Below are 19,019 nucleotides of genomic sequence, written 5' to 3' on the forward strand. Positions count from 1 at the left end.
AGAACAATCATTTTAGGGGGTGGCCTAATTTTGGTTTAGGAAGAGGAAAACCTCTATTGATATGAATACTTTGTGCTTTTCTGTTTAGCTTCAAAGACATTTTTAAGGATAGCTATTGAGTCTCTTGACACATTCTTATCTTACAGTTGGTTTGATTGTTCATTTTTTTCTTTTGATTCCTTAGATACCTATTGTGCAAAAGGTCACATGTGTCCAAACATCAAGCAACAGTTAGAAAACATGTGCCCTAACATCACCGTTGGAGCGAACGGCGAATATGTCAAACTCACTCCTAAATACGTGTCACGTGATCATCCCCTTAATGACGCATCGATTCCACAAGAAGTCAGAGGAATGGAGAACTTCTATTGTGCTTACCCGGGTATTGTTGTTTTTGTTCTACGTTTGTATACCGTAGTAGGCTGTGATGATAGATTTCTACTTCTCACTTACCTGTACTTGTCCGTCTGTAATGCCTGCCATCTTCACCTGTCTGTAAAGATACTTAGGATACGGAGATTTACTTTAATATATAAACACTCGGCTCTCATTTCTTGACTTATGGCGGTAGTACAATACGGAAACCTAAGCAGGTGAACTTTAACCCTAAGAGGACGAGTGCAGAGTATAGTCGAGCAAGTGTCTATGGGTTATGGCGTTATAGCAAAATCAGACCTACCCAAATGGGTTAAACACCATTAAACAGACAATCAGACAGGAATGGCGGTCCGGGGGGGGGGGGGGGGGGATCACACCGGATAGCTTGATGGCCTCTAACCCTTCTGTCGCATACGCAAAATGCAACCACCATGGCATTTATTTGGAAATCGACCAAACAAAAAATTATATTACATAATAGTCATGTAAATTACATATGGCCAGAGGAAAATAAAGTCGGATATCCGACTTCAACAGTCGAGGACCCAAATTTGCAGGGTTACAGATTAAAAGACCAGCAATTCTTGGTTTATTGATACTCGGAGACCTCCTTCAAGCAGGCCATTACACCTCTATGCACATGAACAATCGATTATAAACTTATATTCCAGTGATGAAGAACCCTTTAATAAAGCTTCCTGATTCCTGCTATGTTTCTCAATAACATAATGCCCTGCGATCCACCATCGGAACTTTAAAGTAATTCTATTGATAGTATACTTTACTTTCTCTGCTGTTCCACAAACTTTATTACCTCCGTCAAGGAGAAAATATGTGAATAGATGGTATAGTATTGGTTGAGATGAGGACTGAGCTTTTAACTTTTTGTTAGGTATCAAGAAATCACTCATAATAGTACAGAGCATACCATTCTCAGGGCCAGCGGAGCGTTTTCAAAAGTGTGTGTGTGTGTGTGTGGGTGGGGGGGGGGGGCACTTCCAGGTTTGATAAGGTAACAAGCAAAAAACAAAAAACAAACAAACAAAAAAACGTCCTCAGCTCATCTCTCCCCTTCCACTTCCGGGTTTCTTCAGTTGCCAAGCAAAAAAAAAAAAAAAAAAAAAAAGAGATAAAGGGCATTCATGGAATAACATAACCTTACCGCGATCACACCCCAAGATCTCTATCTATTTCTTTTTAGTGCCACTTACGTACTTCTGGGTTTAAAAAGTGGGGCGGGGGGCAAAGTGATGACACCCTATGTATTCCTTTGTATGGTGCACAAAAAGTGTAGGAGCCCGAGCCTCCCTAGTCTAGCTTCTGGACTCTTTTTACTCGTAGCCGTGATTGTACGCGACAAGCCGTATGAGGGCGTGACACCCGAGGATTGCGATACCCGAGCTATTGGGCGCGCAGTCTCTCGATTATCGCAATAAGAAAATTTGCGCCCTCTCTTGGTCGCACCAAGGAAAAGGGGACGGAGCCCAGACTAGAGCCTCCCCTTCCCGGTTCCGCCTGCCATGATTCTCAGAGGAATTCAAAGGAGGAAAGAGGAAAGCAAATTTCATAAAAAAGACTGTAATAAAACGTGGGTCCCCACTTTTAGGATCACTCTGTTTTGGATATCACAGTCATTTCCAAACCAATTTTCATCAAAGAAACGGTGAATTCCTTTTGGAATTACATGATCATTCATATTTCATATTAAAATGTTTCTCGTTATCTAACCACAGGATGTTAGAAGCCTTAAGTTAGGTCTCAACCAAAACTACACGATCCCTTTAAAGCAGCGTTGCTTCTTTCTGTCTGCTTGTTTGCATTATACATTAATTATTCTCGCCTGAAAGCTTCATCAAAATTCATCTACGACCTTTTTGAGTTATTTTGCAAACAAACAGACCATGGAACCCTTTAGGGTCCATGAACAGACAGACAAATACACCAACGCCGGCATAAACATATTCTCCTTGGCGGTGGAAATAAAGATGACGGAAAAGCACAAAATGGAAACCATGCATCATCTTTTTTTTTTTTCTTGCGGACTCCCGCGGATTCCTTGCCGTCAGCAGAAAATTTTACAAAACAAACGGGGGAAATGCGAGCGACACGGATAGATACGACCAGATGCGGATACTTGCGCCCACTTGCTGATAATCTTACGAATCATATTGATACGTAACTTGTTTTATCGACTTGCGTGAACTTCCGAGTACTTATGAATACTTGCGGAGAGTTGCGAATATCTACTAAGAGTTGCGGATATTTTCGGATGGTTACGGATAGTTACTAATTGTTAAGAACAATTATGGAAAATGTAGTTTTCTCTGACGATGCCTGCACAGTCAGGGTATTTATGACAGCAAGGTCATCACGTATCGGAATGTCTTATATTGTACACTGGGGGAAAACTAAAATTAAGTCACGTACTAGTTGTGAAGACTTGTGGTATTGCTTTAATTTGTATTACAGCAATAAATGAAAAAAAAATGAAATTTCGAACTTGAAGTTTGCATTTGAACTGTGCAACTCAAATATTGATATACATCATACATGTACAAAGTTCATAGTATTGATCGATAAGGTAAATCGATCGATAACAATAGAGTAAGAAAACATAATTTACAGTCATGAAATAAAAATACTTTGGTCAAGCTGTGATTGTGAATCGATATCCATGACTTAACTGGATTATGTTTAGGAGACTTAATAATGCCCCCCTCCCCTACCCAAATACAATATAAACGATGGAACAGACATCCCATGGAGTGGCCAAAGTGGCTAAGCCTATAGACAATAAAAATCGTTCTCATTTTATAATAGTTTATTGCTATCCTACACCCTTCCCAATCAGGAAAGTAAATAAATATAATGCTGTCATCTCATCCCCTACAAAAATACTGACCTTTTTTGGAACAATGTGCATTCAAAGACTGCAAGAAGAACAGGTTTATCAAAATCGATGGTTAACCGATGTTAGCTGTATTGGTGGCATCTAAACTTTCCATTTGTGGGGAAAAAAAACTCGACCATTCAGTTCTGCTTCCCTACCGATCCGACTGTGTTGTAGTATTCCTTCAGGTACAAGCGTTGTAGCCTGAAAACACGGGTGGTGTGGTTTCCCATTAGCCTCTGTTCCCATGGGAGTGGAAAATGGAAAACGTAATTGTCTGTACCATCCGTAACTGTCCGTAAGCGGACCTAAGTCTTGTGATATACGTTAACTTGAGGTTGATTTCGGATTTTTTTTTTCCCGGATGGTCTGCGTCCAAGCTACCGATAGTTACGTTCAGTTACGGATAGTTAAGTTAAGTTACGGTTACTTGCGTAAGTCTGCAGCCGTGGAGTCCCTTTGCGAAGTTTTAAACATTTCAATATTTCGCAGGTTTGGGGCCGTCATTTTGCGTTTCTTTACGGATGAGTTACGGACAGTTACGTCTACATACTGCCCCTGTCACACTTTGCCGGATATTTAAAGGCAAACGCATGGGAAACGAATGCCGATTTTTTGCATCCATTGATATCCGTTTTTTCATGTCCTTTTTTATCCTTTGGATTGACGTTTATATTCCCGTGGTTTCCGTCGGAGCGGCCAGAAAACTATGTGCATGCACAAAGTTTTTCCTCGCCAAAAACGGATAGCGCGATCCAACCCTTGTCCTATAGTTGCACGTTTTCTCCTGTGTCTGTACAGTACTTTATCGTTTTCCGCGCGTTTCCATCCGCTAGGCCTCCAGTAAAGTCCGTTGCTGTAAGAGATGGAACGGATGGAACGGCTATGTACAGCACATCAAACGCATGCCCACGGCATAGCCACATGACAACTACCGGGCAAAACGCATGTAGTCACGGATGATAAACGGACAGGACGGCCATAAGTGACGGTTGCAGCATATCTAAAGGATACCTACAGCACACCCACACTTTATGCGACCCTGCATCACAAAACCAACAAAAAGTAGCCCGACATGGATTTTTAGTTGAGGGCAGATTCTTAAAGAGCAGACTCTAAGCTTTAAAATGATGTGCAACTCAATTCAAATGGACTCCCCTAATCAAACTAAATACTAGAAAGAAAGCACACATTCTGGAAAAGTGTGAACTGAGAAAATAGGCTCTGAGGTACAGGGTCTATTCAAGCGCTTAATCTTTACCAAGCCGTGCTTGCTGCGCTATGAAAGGGACCAAACAAAGATGTACACCATCGAAGCAACAAAAATGAAGAGATTATCAGATTAAGGTGAAATTAAGCATGTTCTATTAACATATTCTGTCCATGATCACTGCCAACTTTCCAAGTAGTAGGGTTATCCTTTCAGAAGTTTTTAGACTTGAAAGTGAAGAATGTGTAAAGGATTTCAAGAAATGGAAAGGGGAATCTAAGACATACCCGATCATTCTATTTCCCCCCCCAAAAAATGTGTTGTAGAAAAACTGCGGGAAACGCACGTTCCCATTCATGTGATGATCCCAAACTAAAGACTAATGTATCAAAGAAAGATAGCTCTTTTAGAAAATATGAAAAACTCTAGATTGACTTTGTTGACCTATTTCACCCTTTTTTGAGTCCTCACGTAAAATCAAGGGGTGCGACTTTTTGTTCGTATTGAGATGCACGGTCACATTATCATTTGATTATGAACAGGAAATGAACCTGATGTTTAACGAATATCTACCATCATGTACCACCCTTGCTACAACAGACTCTCGCAAGGGCATACTAAAACGCCGTATGACGTCTCCCTTCTCATTTAATGCCTCTCTGTCGTTATGAACTGCCACCGGTTCCAAGCTACTTATATTGATACAGGGCAGCATTACCGCAGGCAGATCTGAATCTGCATAATGCCAGAATGGTCTTCCAGAAGTATATTGCCGCCTGAAAGAGGAAACGCAAGTAACAGAGAAGTCAGGTATGGTCCAGAAAGTGGCTTGGTCCTGAGAGACGTAGGCAATTTGGTTTGTATGACCAATTGTCATAGACACAAAGGCGAAACAAATTCAAACTACTTTGCTAAGTCTTCCCGAATATACCATGCAAATATTGTGTTTCATGTGAGAAGGTGAGAGGCACATCAAAGACAAAAGCAAAATGCATTATATGCTTCAAGGTCGGAGGGACCATCATATGGGGGAAAACCTTCTAACCCCTCTGTGACAGGACATCTAATCTTTCGGAAAAGCAAAATTTTTAGTTTAGTATCATAGCTGTTGGAAAAATGTTGCAAATAATGAGGAACTGCAGAGATCTGAACAAATTGAGGAAAGCATCATTACCACCTATAATACACTAGTTGTAGCTTTTACCACCAAGAAGGGTAGCCTTGATCAGTTCGCTATCATGGGCCGATGAAGCATATTCAATGTCACTGGGCATCGGCTGAGATAAACTATTGGATATTCACAGATTAAAAGTTGTGAGTGAACTTCGAGTTAAAAGTGGGAAAAGAGTAGAAGCCATCAAAATTAAAACCCACAATGTAGGTTCGAATAGCATTAGGAAATTTAAATGAGCCATCTTACTGTGCTGCATTTGATTTGATGTATAACAAAAACTGTTTGAGAGGAAATAAAGACTGCTTGAAACCTTGAGTCAATGTCCAAACTGAAAAAAAACAAAACATATTCCTGATATTGATATTCTAAATGCAGTCAAATGTTTTTTGACTTCAGGATCTTCAAATACAATGGACGAGTTCATTGAAGAATATATGTTTTTTCTTAGAGAAAACAATGTTGATCCAGCAGCTGTTAATCATCATTAAAAAAATAAAGACGAAATAAAAGAAAAAAGAAAAAAAAACACAGATTGACAGAGGAGGTTGAATATGTGAAGTAACCCTGGGCAGGCTTGAAAGTGACTTCGTGTAAAGTGAGAAACTTTTAGGTAAATCTGCATGTAAGTGATATTTGGGACCAAAATGAAGAAAGTGGTGTCAAAGGTCTAGAAACTAGTAGCCACCACATTGAGGAGAAAACTAAGTCTTGGCCTTTGATCCCTTTGACATATTGATGGAAGCTGATGAGATGTGCAGTTAAGTATAGAGGTAGAGAGGCAGAACCGGTCCATAGTAGTGGACGCTGCAAGATCATGCGAATATTCATAGCCCGATAGCCGTAACGTCAACGGATGTCTGACGTCCGATACACGTTTCATGCGTTACTCATTTGTTCCTCGTGTGTTTTGTCCTGTGGGCACGCGGTTCATGTGAATTCGTTTCTTATGCGTTTGCACGCCTTCCACTGTCCTGTACACAAGCGCCCCAGGTGCGGTGTTTCTTCGTTTTAAACCGCGCATGTACTCTCCTTCAAAACGGAAACCTTACACTTTCTCCACCGGATTGACGATTTGAATAACGGATGAGCAAAATATCGCCCGTTCCTCTTACGGTGGGCCTATTCATCAAAGTGTGACAGGGGATTTAAGGCACTGTGTAACTGGGGTATAACAAACGTCCAGCCCTGCGAATGAGCTTGTGCTTTGAGCGTGTGAATGTGTGTGTGTGGGGGGGGGGGGGGGGGGGATTAAAATGCATGTAGTTATTTATGTCTTTTCTACTATTTCCTCTCCAACAGCTTGCATGTCCGACCCCTGCCCTAATGGAAAGACGTGTAATGAAACGATGGAAGGGTACCAGTGTCTCTTCGCCTCACCGGCCGTAACTGACAACACATGTACATAAGTATATGAATGTTTTACATTTATGAAGGCTCGACTTATCCTGGTGGTCCAGTGTCACCACTCTTTGTTTTTATCCGAAATGATATGAGCAAGAATTTTAGAAACGTGTACATTTTTTTTTTCTTGGCTGCATGTATTTTATCTATATTCTCTGCCAGCTTCACAAGATAGTCTTTAAAACCAAATTGAGTCCATTTTATGGCCAACGATAGTCATTATTAATTAACTATAACTTTCCTCTTTCATTCATCCGCAATATAAAAAAGTTTTACCCCTATAATATCTGAAACATACCCCCAAATTAGTGGCAAATGCAGCAGCATATTTGCTAAGAGATTTCACACTTTATTATAACCTGTGAGGCTTGTGTGTGTGTGTGTGTGTGTGTGTGTGTGTGTGTGTGGTGAGCGCTTATGTGGGTGTCTTGCACTATGGCTGTGATCCTCACCACGTCTACGCGGAACGTCAAGGTATGTTGGGGATCTTGAACTGAGCAGTGCTGAATTCAAGGAGACGTGCCTATTTGGTGCTTAACCCTTTAGAAAAAAAGATGTACACATACCACCGCCTTCACACAATCAGACTAAATAAATGATATTGACTTACTGGCATTTTTTTTTTCAACAAGAAGAATTAACGCAGTTGCAGGGAAAGCAAAAAAAAAAAAAAAATGAAAGCTGAGTCAGGTTCCATGAAACACCTATTGTTGAAAATTTCCCGGATGTTCCTTCCAAGAGTAAATATGTTACTAACGGTTGAGCGAAGTTCAGCTTCTAATCCTAAAGGAGCTAAACAATAATTTCTCCTTCAAGGTAGAGAAATGTAAAAACCTCTCATCCCGTAGCTTCTGTCGTCTGAGATCCCTACGGACAAGCGAAAAAGAACAAAAAGAAATCACAAGCATTTACATAAAATCAACCGCTCAAATGCTTATAGAGGGATTGCAAGTTCATATGAGATTCCAAAGTGCTTCAATTTTTTCGAAAGATAAACTTTCTAGATCTAGTGTAAAACATTTACATATACGTTATTATGAAGAAATAATAGCAGTTCACAGAAAGCGCTTCCTCGCCAAAATCGGACATCGGCTCTCGATCTAATTTATGATAATGATATGCAGAGACGTCGTAAGTAGAAAACAGCACCGGTGACCCGCATCGACCTAGCTAACTGTGTATACACTTCCCATGCGAATCTCACATGAAATATTTTACTCTGAGGATATTTTTTTTCTCTCTCTTTCTGGCAAATTAAAGCAGTTTTAATGTGATATGCTCCGATTTCTACAGTACGTTTAGGAAACCATAATCTTCAAAAGGGACCACAATAACAGATTCATAGCATTATTTGATGTTCGTGACATGCGGAGTGCAAAGCTGCGTGTGGCCAAACATTCTTTGGTATTCTTGGAACACTTCAAAAATGAATGTATTGACTAATCTATAGCCATGAAGAGGAGACAGGTTTCTCCTTTCGATTAAAAAAGTCGCAATGCACGCGCCGAGGAGCCGAGGAGCTATTTTACCAGCTAATTTACCAGCTAATTTACCAGCTACAGGGGACACATTTCTTCGAAATTCTCGTGCACCTTGCGGAACTGCTACGATACACTAGAATATTAATAGTGCTTTTGGCTGCGGATTCTGAATTCAGAAGAATGGACACATTTGAATTTCACATTCAGCCTCAGCAGCATGACCCCGCTCTTCGTGTGTAGTCCCGTCCATTTGTCTTTGTGCGCTGTGCCCTGGAATAGTGATATACAGTCAGTGCACCGTGTCTCAGCTTGGCACTGTGCTGTGGAACCAGAACTTCACGTTGGAGACGAGCAGTCTACCCCATCATGCCCCAGCCTGTTCCGTCACAGTCCCCTCCCTCAACGAGGAAATCAACTGCGCTTGTTTGTCAAGTAATCAAGGAGCTGTTGAACAATGAAGACTACATCAATATGCTCAACAGTGTAGTCAGCAATGCAGTCGACAAGGCCTTCACTAAACTCAACAGCCGTGTTGAAGTGCTTGAAGGTCAAGTCCATGATCTCCAAAATGAATGCGACAACAAGTCACACCAGATCACAGTTCTCAAGAAGGAGATAAGTCAGCAGTCAGACCGAATCCAAAATCTTGTCCAGGGTCAACTCGACCTCGAGCAGTACTCCAGACGTAACTGCATCCGGATCTTCGGTGTCAGAGAAGCAGCAGGGGAATGCACCGACAACATACTGTGCGACATTGCTCAGAGCAAGCTAGGAATCACCATAAACCCAGCAACAGACATAGACCGGAGCCACCGCACAGGAAGGAAGAAACCTGAATCGGCCTCTCATTCTCCCAGACCAATCATCGTCAAAATGACCTCGTACAAAAAGAAGCATCAAATCCTCACAGCAAGAAGAAAACTGAAAGGAAGCGGTATCTCCATTCATGAAGATCTCACGAAGCACAACGTCGATCTCCTACGCAAAGCAACACACCACCAGAAAGTGAAGAATGCCTGGTCATCAGACGGTCGTATCATAGTCGAAATACCTGCCTCACATGGGAAAACGATCAACAAAGTAATCAGAAGTGAAAGTGATCTGGCCAGATTATGACTTCAACTTCTCAAAGTCCCCCACCTCCATGTATGTATCCTGTAAGTTTTTGTAGTTTTTGTAAGAGACAACGGGCTCAAGATAATATCTGTTATTTTTGTGCAACCTCTAGTTCCAGTCGCCTGAGGGCATTAGAAGAAGATGAAGATGGTGTATCTGTACTTGGTACTGAAACAGAATATTTCATTCCAAGTGAATTTGCCTCTATGATGAATGGTACCTTTTCAGAAATGTTTACGTGTCTGCATTTCAACTGTGGAAGTTTGAAGGGTAACAGTGATAACTTTATATCGTGCATTAATTCCTTGAATACTGAAATATCTATTATTGCTGTATCTGAAACATGGGCACAGGGAAATGAATCCCCTCAGTTTACGTTGCCCCAATATAAATTCCTCGGAAGGGGAAGAACAGATAAGAGAGGTGGAGGTGTTGGTATGTTCATTAATAAAAAATATAATGTTAAACAGAGATGTGATTTAGAGGTTTTTGATCAATGTATTGAGTCAACATTTGCTGAAATTATCAATTTGAAGGATAAAATTGTTATTGGCGTGGTATACAGACCCCCCAATCAATCTCTTCAATCATTTCTTACTGGTCTACAGCCAACATTACAGAATATATCTCGAGAAGGTAAACATTGTATCCTACTTGGTGATTTTAATGTTGATTTATTGAGTTCCGACAGTTCCACTCACCAATTCTTGGACTTAATTCTTACCTCCTCATACACTCCTACTATTTTTAAACCAACACGTGTAACAAACCACTCTGCAACCTTACTTGATAATGTATTCATTAATCGTCCTGAAAATGTAGTTAAGTCTGGTATATTGATTTCAGATGTGAGTGATCATTTATCACCCTTTGTCATCTATCACCTTGGCCGTCAGCAGGTGAGCACCGAAAAGGAATCATCCACTTATATTTACAAAAGAATGATACATGAAGAGGGTATGACAAATTTTTTTTCATTGCTCCAGTCTTATGAGTGGAGCCACCTGGAAAATATTCCAGACATCAATGAGAAATACTCTGTTTTTATATCTCATTTTATGACCCTGTACGATGAGTGCTTTCCTATAAAGAAACTTGATAAAAAAAAATATGAGAAAAAACAAACTTGGTTTAACAGCCATCTGAAGAAGTTGTGTAAAAAGAAATACATTTTGTACCGTAAATACATCAAGAATCCTACAATGTACAGAAAAGAGATTTACGTCAAATATAGAAATTTTGTGAATAATGAAATACGACGTGTTAAGCGGGAATATTATCATGGTATTTTTGATAGAGTAAAAAATGACCAAAAAGGTACATGGAAGGCGATTAACGAAGTCTTGAATACATCGAAGTCTAAAACTACATGTGCAAGTATTATGAAAGAAGGTGTTCTGATTGAGGATAAAGAAAACATTGTGAATTTATTCAATGATTATTTTAGTAATATTGGTTCTGAGTTGGTTAGAAATATGCCCCCGTGTTCTATGAATAATGATTTTTCAGAGTATTTAAGACCGAGAGTATTACATACTATGTTTTTTAACCCCATTTCTGAATCTGATTTGATTACAGCTGTATTAAGTATAAAGGATAATAAGAGTTCAGGGCATGATGGCATAGAAGCATTTATTGTCAAAAAATGCATTCATTTGATTGCATCCCCATTATGCCATATTTTCAATACTTCAATTGAAAAAGGTGTTTTCCCAAGTGATATGAAAATCGCAAAAGTTATCCCAATCTTTAAATCTGGGGATAAGCGTCTTTGTTCTAATTATAGACCAATTTCTATTTTGTCCATTTTTTCAAAGGTTTTCGAAAAGTTGGTACACAAACGATTGATCTCATTCTTGGAAAAAAATGCAATCCTGTATCAAGGGCAATTTGGTTTCAGACAAGGATATAGCACATTTATGGCCCTTTTAGAATTTGTCAATAATGCTACTTTGGCTTTTGAAGAAAAAAACATTGTAATTGGATTATTCTTAGACTTATCAAAAGCCTTTGATACTATTGATCACAAAATTCTGATAAGTAAAATGTATCATTATGGAATTAGAGGCAATGTGTTAAACTGGTTTGAAAGTTATTTGTTAAACAGAAAACAATATGTGTTTATTGATAATCATACTTCACAATTTCAACATATCAATGTTGGTGTCCCACAAGGATCAGTGTTAGGTCCATTACTCTTTTTGCTTTATGTAAATGACCTGGCTTTTGTAAGTGATGTTTTAAAGCCCATTATATTTGCTGATGACACAAACATCTTTCTGTCAGGCAAGGATATCCATGATATGAATGTTGTATTCAATGCAGAACTTGAAAAGGTGTATTCCTGGTTTTTATCCAACAAACTCACTATTAATTTTGAAAAAACAAATTTTATGATATTTAGACCTCAGCAATTACAGCTAGATACAGCTTTGTTTGATTTATCCATTAATGACCAAAAAATAAGTAATGTTAAAAAAATAAAGTTTCTTGGTGTCATTATTGACGAACATCTCACATGGAAAGAACAAGTGCAAAATATTTCAGGTAAAATAGCAAAAGCAGTGGGTATTTTAAACAGATTGAAGAGTTTGCTTCCTCTTCGAATTATGTTAAATATTTATAATACCTTGGTTTTGCCACATCTTTCATATTGTACTGTTGTATGGGGAAACTGCTCTAAATATCTTTTGGACAGATTGCTTGTTTTGCAGAAACGTGCAGTCCGTTGTGTCTCAAACTCTCACTTTTTAGCTCCAACAAACCCTTTGTTTGAGAAATTGAAGGTTTTAAAGGTCTTAGATTTGTATACATTGCAGGCAGCATGCTTCATGTACAAATTTTCTAGGGATTTACTGCCTGATGTTTTTAAAGAGTATTTTATTTGTAATAACAAAGTTAATTTGTATAGAACTAGAAACTCTGATAAATTGTATGTACCATTTTACCGTCTTAGCCTGTCAAGAAAGTCAATAAGGTATACAGGCCCAAAAATATGGAACTCAATTACCCCCAGTTTGAAATCATGCCCCACCATTTCATCATTCAAAAGACAGTTTAAGTTACAGTTGATTAATGCATACCGGTATTGTTCATAGAACTGTACTGTGTCTATACAGTGCACTGGCTGATTCTCGGCATGTGTTGTTCTGTGTTCTCTGTTCGGGCGCCTGCTCGGTGACCTTCACCCCGGCGCGCTGGCGGGGTGCGCGCGCCGGGGTGGGGGTCGCCGGGCGGCCGCCTCGGGTGGAGGATGTAGGGTGGTACAGGTTGGGAATCGCGCGCGTGCCTGTGGTGATTATGATCGGAGCCTTCTACATTCATTGTACAATGTATTACAATTATTCTTTTACACTACTCAGTACATGTATCGTAATGGAGAGCTCTGATCATGTTGGAAGTGGTGCGCCCTCAGTGGCGGGGCGCGGCTCACGATATTGCTTGGCATAAATGTACACACTGAAGAATCACGATTATACAGCTGCACACCATATTCAATGATACTCGGTATTATGATGATATGTATTTTTTTTTTTTTTTGTCTTTGTCGATTCTTATAGAATATTATATGCTCAAACCATATATATATTTCTTAAATTGCATTCAATGATAATTCTTGCCCATTTTTGTCCCACCCTTTTTATGGTTGTTTTTGGTATGTCGTGGTTCCTTCCTTTTGGATGTGCTTTTTTTTTTTCTTCTTCTTCTTCTTCTTGCCCCTATTTATTGCAAATCCAGTTCTTTTTTATGCGACTCATGATTTATGTAACAGTGTATAACGACATACAGTTTTAATATTGTATATTTGCTCAGGGGATCAGCCTCGAAAGGCCAATGGCCTACTGCTGATCTCCTCCACCATTTATTTTAATTGTTATGTCAATCTGGAACACACACTTTTTAACTTTTAACTGTGATTATGTATTTATCCAAAATAATTTTTGGTTTGTCTGTATATGTTAGAACTGATTGATTGTGTATTTATATGTTTTTACCTGAACTGTGGAAATAAACTGAATTGAATTGAATTGAAAGGTCAAAACTATTCACTTACTACAGCAATCAACGGTTTAAAGTACCAACAATCGCATGTTCTACGCAACGAACTCTTTTCATCGCCAAGCCCGGTTCTACATTAAATTTTAGTGTTATACAGTGCTGCGGTACGCCCTGGTCAGGCCCCCTTCTCACTAGGAAGGCAACCATGGCGACCATGGCGACCATGGTGATCTGTGAAAAATTTACAAATCGTGGCACGATCGCCGTCCGTCTCCATTTTGGCCTCCGAAGAGATTATTAGACGACGGTTTCTCCATGCTCAACCTGCGCTGTAGGCGATAGTGCCACGATGATAATACGACTCTGCCACGTTGTTGCCACATTTCTAGGCCGACAAGACGCGCTGCTTCGCCGATCGAACCGACTTTATTTCTATATTCGTACGCTTGTCAAGACCTCGTATCACAACAGTGATATGACTAGAGCGACAGTGATACGTTTACGCCGGGCTTATGCTACCATCTCAAGCGATCGGGGTATAAAATGGGTTTCATGAACGAATTTCTTCAGTCAAATGTGAGTGTCAAACCAACATGGACATGCAGAATATGGTTTCACCCATACATCTTAGCATTCTAGAACACACCAGTTAGAACCTGACCTCGCATTATTATAAGACATCATATCAATTAAAGATAATAAACAGTTTTGGTACCTCAAAAGTTTCCTTGAATTTCCTTGTCTTAGTTTGTGTTTCAGGACCGGTTACAGTACTTTTCATATTACTAACACTGTGAGACTTACTCGCCCCAAAGTGCTCTCATGTCTTAGTAATCATGCAATTAACTGCGACCAGCAGCCCCATACGCATAGCGACCAGCAGTCCCATACACATAGCGTAATCGGACTTCGCATTGTAGCATTCAGGATCATGACAGATTTAGTATCGCAGGGTAAATGTCAACTTAAAATCCCCAAAATTCTTCAATTTGAAGACTCACCAATTAAGTTGAAGTACACTGTTAGAAAAAAATCAACAAGGTTGTTTAAAATTTTAAACAACCACAAGTTAACCGGTGAATCGCTCAACTGTTGTTTAAAAATTAAACAACACGTATTTGTTTAAACTTTTAACCCTTTGTTGTTTAAAAATTCCAAACAACTGTTGTTTAAAAGAAATTTAAACAACTGGGTTGTTTAAAAAAGTTGTTTAAAAATTTTAACAACTGTTGTTTAAAAGTCATTTTATACAACTGGGTTGTTTAAAGCAAATATTAAATATTCATGTTTAGAATTTATACAGTTCTTAATCCCATATTACTGTACAACTCACTTGTATATAAGCACAATAACACAAATGTTTATTTTTTGGCCAATTATATATTTCAGCACATTTTCACTGTCTATATCACTGACATCGTATCATTAGAAAACCTTCAATCGGTCAATATGTCCATCGATGTGCAAACTTATTACAAATAACAAATTGAGCCAATCAAGAATTGTCTCATCCATTTTCAGAATATATACAAAGTAACAATTCTTCTTAACAGTTAACCTTTGACAAGTCGAAGTTCTTGAGAACCGAGAAAAATGTGTCGACTTGCGCGGATTTAGTAAAAATATGCAGTTTGACTGCAGAGGAAAAATCACGAGCTTTTGTTTTGCTTGAGTTAAGTGATTTCCCAGCTGAATTGACCTCGACTCATCTGAAGCTTAGTGTATTGTCAAATGTACATTTTGATTCCACTTACATACAAATGGGGCGCTTAACGCCGTAAAAATCACATTTCACAATATTTCAACTAAACTGCAATGGCAAATTGAATTTGAAACATGCAATAATTAAAGAATTAATTATTATGCATAACATGGATGTGTTCAGCTTGACATTATCTATACCTGTGCCACATTGAATATTTTGTTGCTTCATTTCTCATATTGTGTGGGTGCATGGGGACCATCAGTTGCCCTCAGATGGGTCCAAAAGGGCTAACTGAATGAACAGTACACAGAGAATGTAATTTTTCAGAATGCTTTTACAGTCCAATGCACACCTTACAGACACATTATCCAGTTTTATAGTGATCATACCCTGAAAAGACAAGATAAATCTTGAATGAGTCTTATTTCCTGGAATAATTATCTGATCTTCTTAGAACCACTGACTTTGTTCTTGAAGTGTTTGTCACTATTACATGCGCTTGGAAATCTCATAAGCGAAGCATAAGGGAATGGCCCTCTAAGGATTTGCTTTTCTGTCCCAATACTGCACTTTGTTGTCCCACTAAGAAAATATTACTGAAGGTATTGCACTACACAGCTTCTCTATTAACTAGATCATTTTTAACAATGTTCAATTTGATGTAACAACGTTTTGAATCATTTCAGTTGCAATGCTTTTGGGGAACATCTGCAATAGTAAGTCAGGGGTTATTAGATTATATTTCCTTGACAGTACAATGATGACTGCAAATATACTGCAGATGGAGAAACCATTCACATTAAGAAATAAGTTTTATCTCTTGTGAAAATTCTACTCCATGCCTATATTCAGCATATCTGAACAGACCAAATAACATATACAGTGTATTGTAATTATAATGAAATTTACTCCTGTTTACTGGTGTAATTTGAGAAGTCATACCTGCTACCAACACATACAGTTTTTTTTTTCTTCATAACTGGGATGTGCCAAGTACAGCACATCTGTCCAGCAAAGATCATCTCTGTCACTCCTGTGATAGAGATGGCAGTAATGAAGATTACTCTATATACAATGAAATAAATCTATAATGGAAATATACATTCTACGAAACAGTTCATCTTGAATTTTATGAAGGCCACATTCAGTACAGAGTGTCACCTCCATTATGCTGAACAGATATGAGGTTTTAATTTTACAATTGCTATATTTCTGAAAATTGACTGTCATGCTTCAGTATAAACCTGTGAAGATCTTGCCCAATATGTCATTAAGTCACTACTATGTAAAATACCCTTTTTAATTCATTTCTAGCCCATCTTTATCACAAGTTTTCAAGGGCCAACATTACCCACTAATAGAACAATCTTCTCATGACCTTTGATCTTTCCATGTGACATGTATCCATTACTTATTGAGTTATAAACAAATAAAACACAGATATCAAACCTTTGCTTTGTCGAACGACCTAAAAGTCGACTTTGTCAATTAAACTTCTGATGACCGTGAAAATCTCATTCTACGCATCTATAATCTTCCTGATTTGAAGAGTTCAGGTATGTCCTGATCTCTCTCACAGAATTGGACGTCACTTTACCAGGCATTTTGTACACAACTGTCTCCAAGAACTGCCAGGCAGCAAAACATTGAGCCTGGTAATCTACATCTAGGACATAATGCACTTTGAATGCACAGTCCACAGCCTTTGTCAAAGTTGGAAACAAGAATCCCTGTCTCTCTACAATAGGGAGTTTTCGCAAGCACAACGCGGCCGGGAGTTAAGCGTGTCGTGTGCGAAATGTGCTTCTGCACATGATCAAATCTGAGGAACGTCCCGTCCGGGGAAAAACGAGTACGGTACTTGGCCAAAATAGCGTTCGGTCCCGATGCTGGGCAGGAGTGAGCCAGCCAGTCAGGCACCCAATCAGCGATCTTGTCCCCACGCCTCCGTCCTGTACAGGAAAGCGAAACTGCATAGATATGGGGACGGGAGTCAGAGTAGGGGGACTGTCACAAGTAATCGCTTCCTCGTATTCTCGGTCTTCGCGTCGTGTAGCGAAAACTTCCTAATGACAAAGGTCTGCAGTGGCTTCTTCCAGGATCCTCCCATCAGCAAGATGAAGGGCTGTGATCTCTGCTTCCTGTCAATTTGTCCAATGTAGAAAGCCAGGTTTGTGCCCTCCTGTAAAATGAAATAGAAGTGGAAAAGAAACATGCATATACATCTCGATAAAATCTTGAAATAATCTACGCAGAAGTGTTGGGTTGAGGCATTGGTATAATGAAGTCCATCAGAACAGATATATTTCCCACACCTCTCCAATGTTCAAGGTAGAGTTCATGATAAAGTGCCTGGCCAAATTCTGCAACATTTCATTTGCAAACATATACCCTAAATTGGGTATTTTATGTAGTATATAAGATCCATGTATTACATTTTCCATTCTTGCAAGGGTTAACCATGACCTGGCTGAATGAATTTTCAACTGTGTGGCCTATGGGAACTTCTGAAAGGCAATTAACTTTATTGCTGGCAAGCCCAGGCAAAAAGTATTATCAAACAAAAACTACTTCTGAATTGCATTTCATTATTTTGGGTAAGTTACTCTTTCCAATACTAGTAGTATAACAATTTTGTCCACTTACATTGTAGGAACATTAAGGAGTATGCGAGGTCTTTTTTCTTTTTGATATGGAGGGGGGGGGGGGGGGAGACACCCTGTATCACATTGGATGTATATGATTGGTATGTGATATATTTCCAGCATCTTGCTGACTATAATGATACCATAGGTCAAGTGCAATATTTGTTAATGAATGGAATATTCCTTATTGGCAACATTTGGGACCAATTTTGCATATCATGCGAATTTTTTCCCCTTTCTGTCAAAATGAAAAGGACATATGGACAAGTGTGTGATTGAGCAGTCAGGCACAAAATAAAGTAGATATGTATGTTGACAATGTAATATAAGATTTTTTTTTCATTAAAAAAAATTATTGTGATTCACAGCATACATTAGCAACATAGTAAATTTGCATAAATATGTAGAATCCATTGACTAAACTAACAAATGAAACAGCATAAACTGGGAATTTCTGTAACTATGGACCACAGCTTGATGATTTAATTCTATATTTTGTATTGCAATGTCAAAGTCCATCTCATCATTTTAATGAGAGGGCAACACATCACTTGTTTTAGAAGATTAGCCTCCGAACAGTTAGGTACTTACAGGTTGAAAGTCGTAGAATAACTCCAACGACTCCTGAAAGGAGCACTTGCCCCATACCCTCGCAGTCCAGCCTCGGCAAACTAGCAGCAGCATGCTGAATGCAAGCGTCTCAATGCAAGCGTCTCTTTTTCCTCTGTGGAGCAAAATGTATGACACAGGGGGAGTATTTTGAATGATAAGTACAAATATGCCCTTTAAAAATATTAACACAGTCAAGGCTGATAAAGAGAAATGCTGACAAGTATCAGCTCATATTCAGATGCTAGCTTATGTACTTATATTGTACTTGATTGCAACCAGGATTACTAACTGTGTGTGTGTGTGTGGGGGGGGGGGGGGAGGGGGCTGATTTAAAGTTGTTTGGAGGGTATTGTAGAAAATACTACACATTTTGAATGAGGGACAGATTCTGGCAACGGCATTTACTAC

General features: G+C 39.0%; 1 pseudogene; it reads right to left on the reverse strand.

Annotated features, from left to right (window-relative positions):
* The window catches only part of LOC139718831 (uncharacterized), a 32,686-nt pseudogene extending 32,203 nt beyond the window's left edge, over nt 1-483 (reverse strand).
* Between the last annotated feature and the right edge of the window lie 18,536 nt (nt 484-19,019).

Source organism: Diadema antillarum, unplaced genomic scaffold, assembly GCF_040938485.1.
Source record: "Diadema antillarum isolate AM-2024a unplaced genomic scaffold, OU_Dant_1.0 scf00000100, whole genome shotgun sequence".
NCBI lineage: Eukaryota > Metazoa > Echinodermata > Echinoidea > Diadematoida > Diadematidae > Diadema > Diadema antillarum.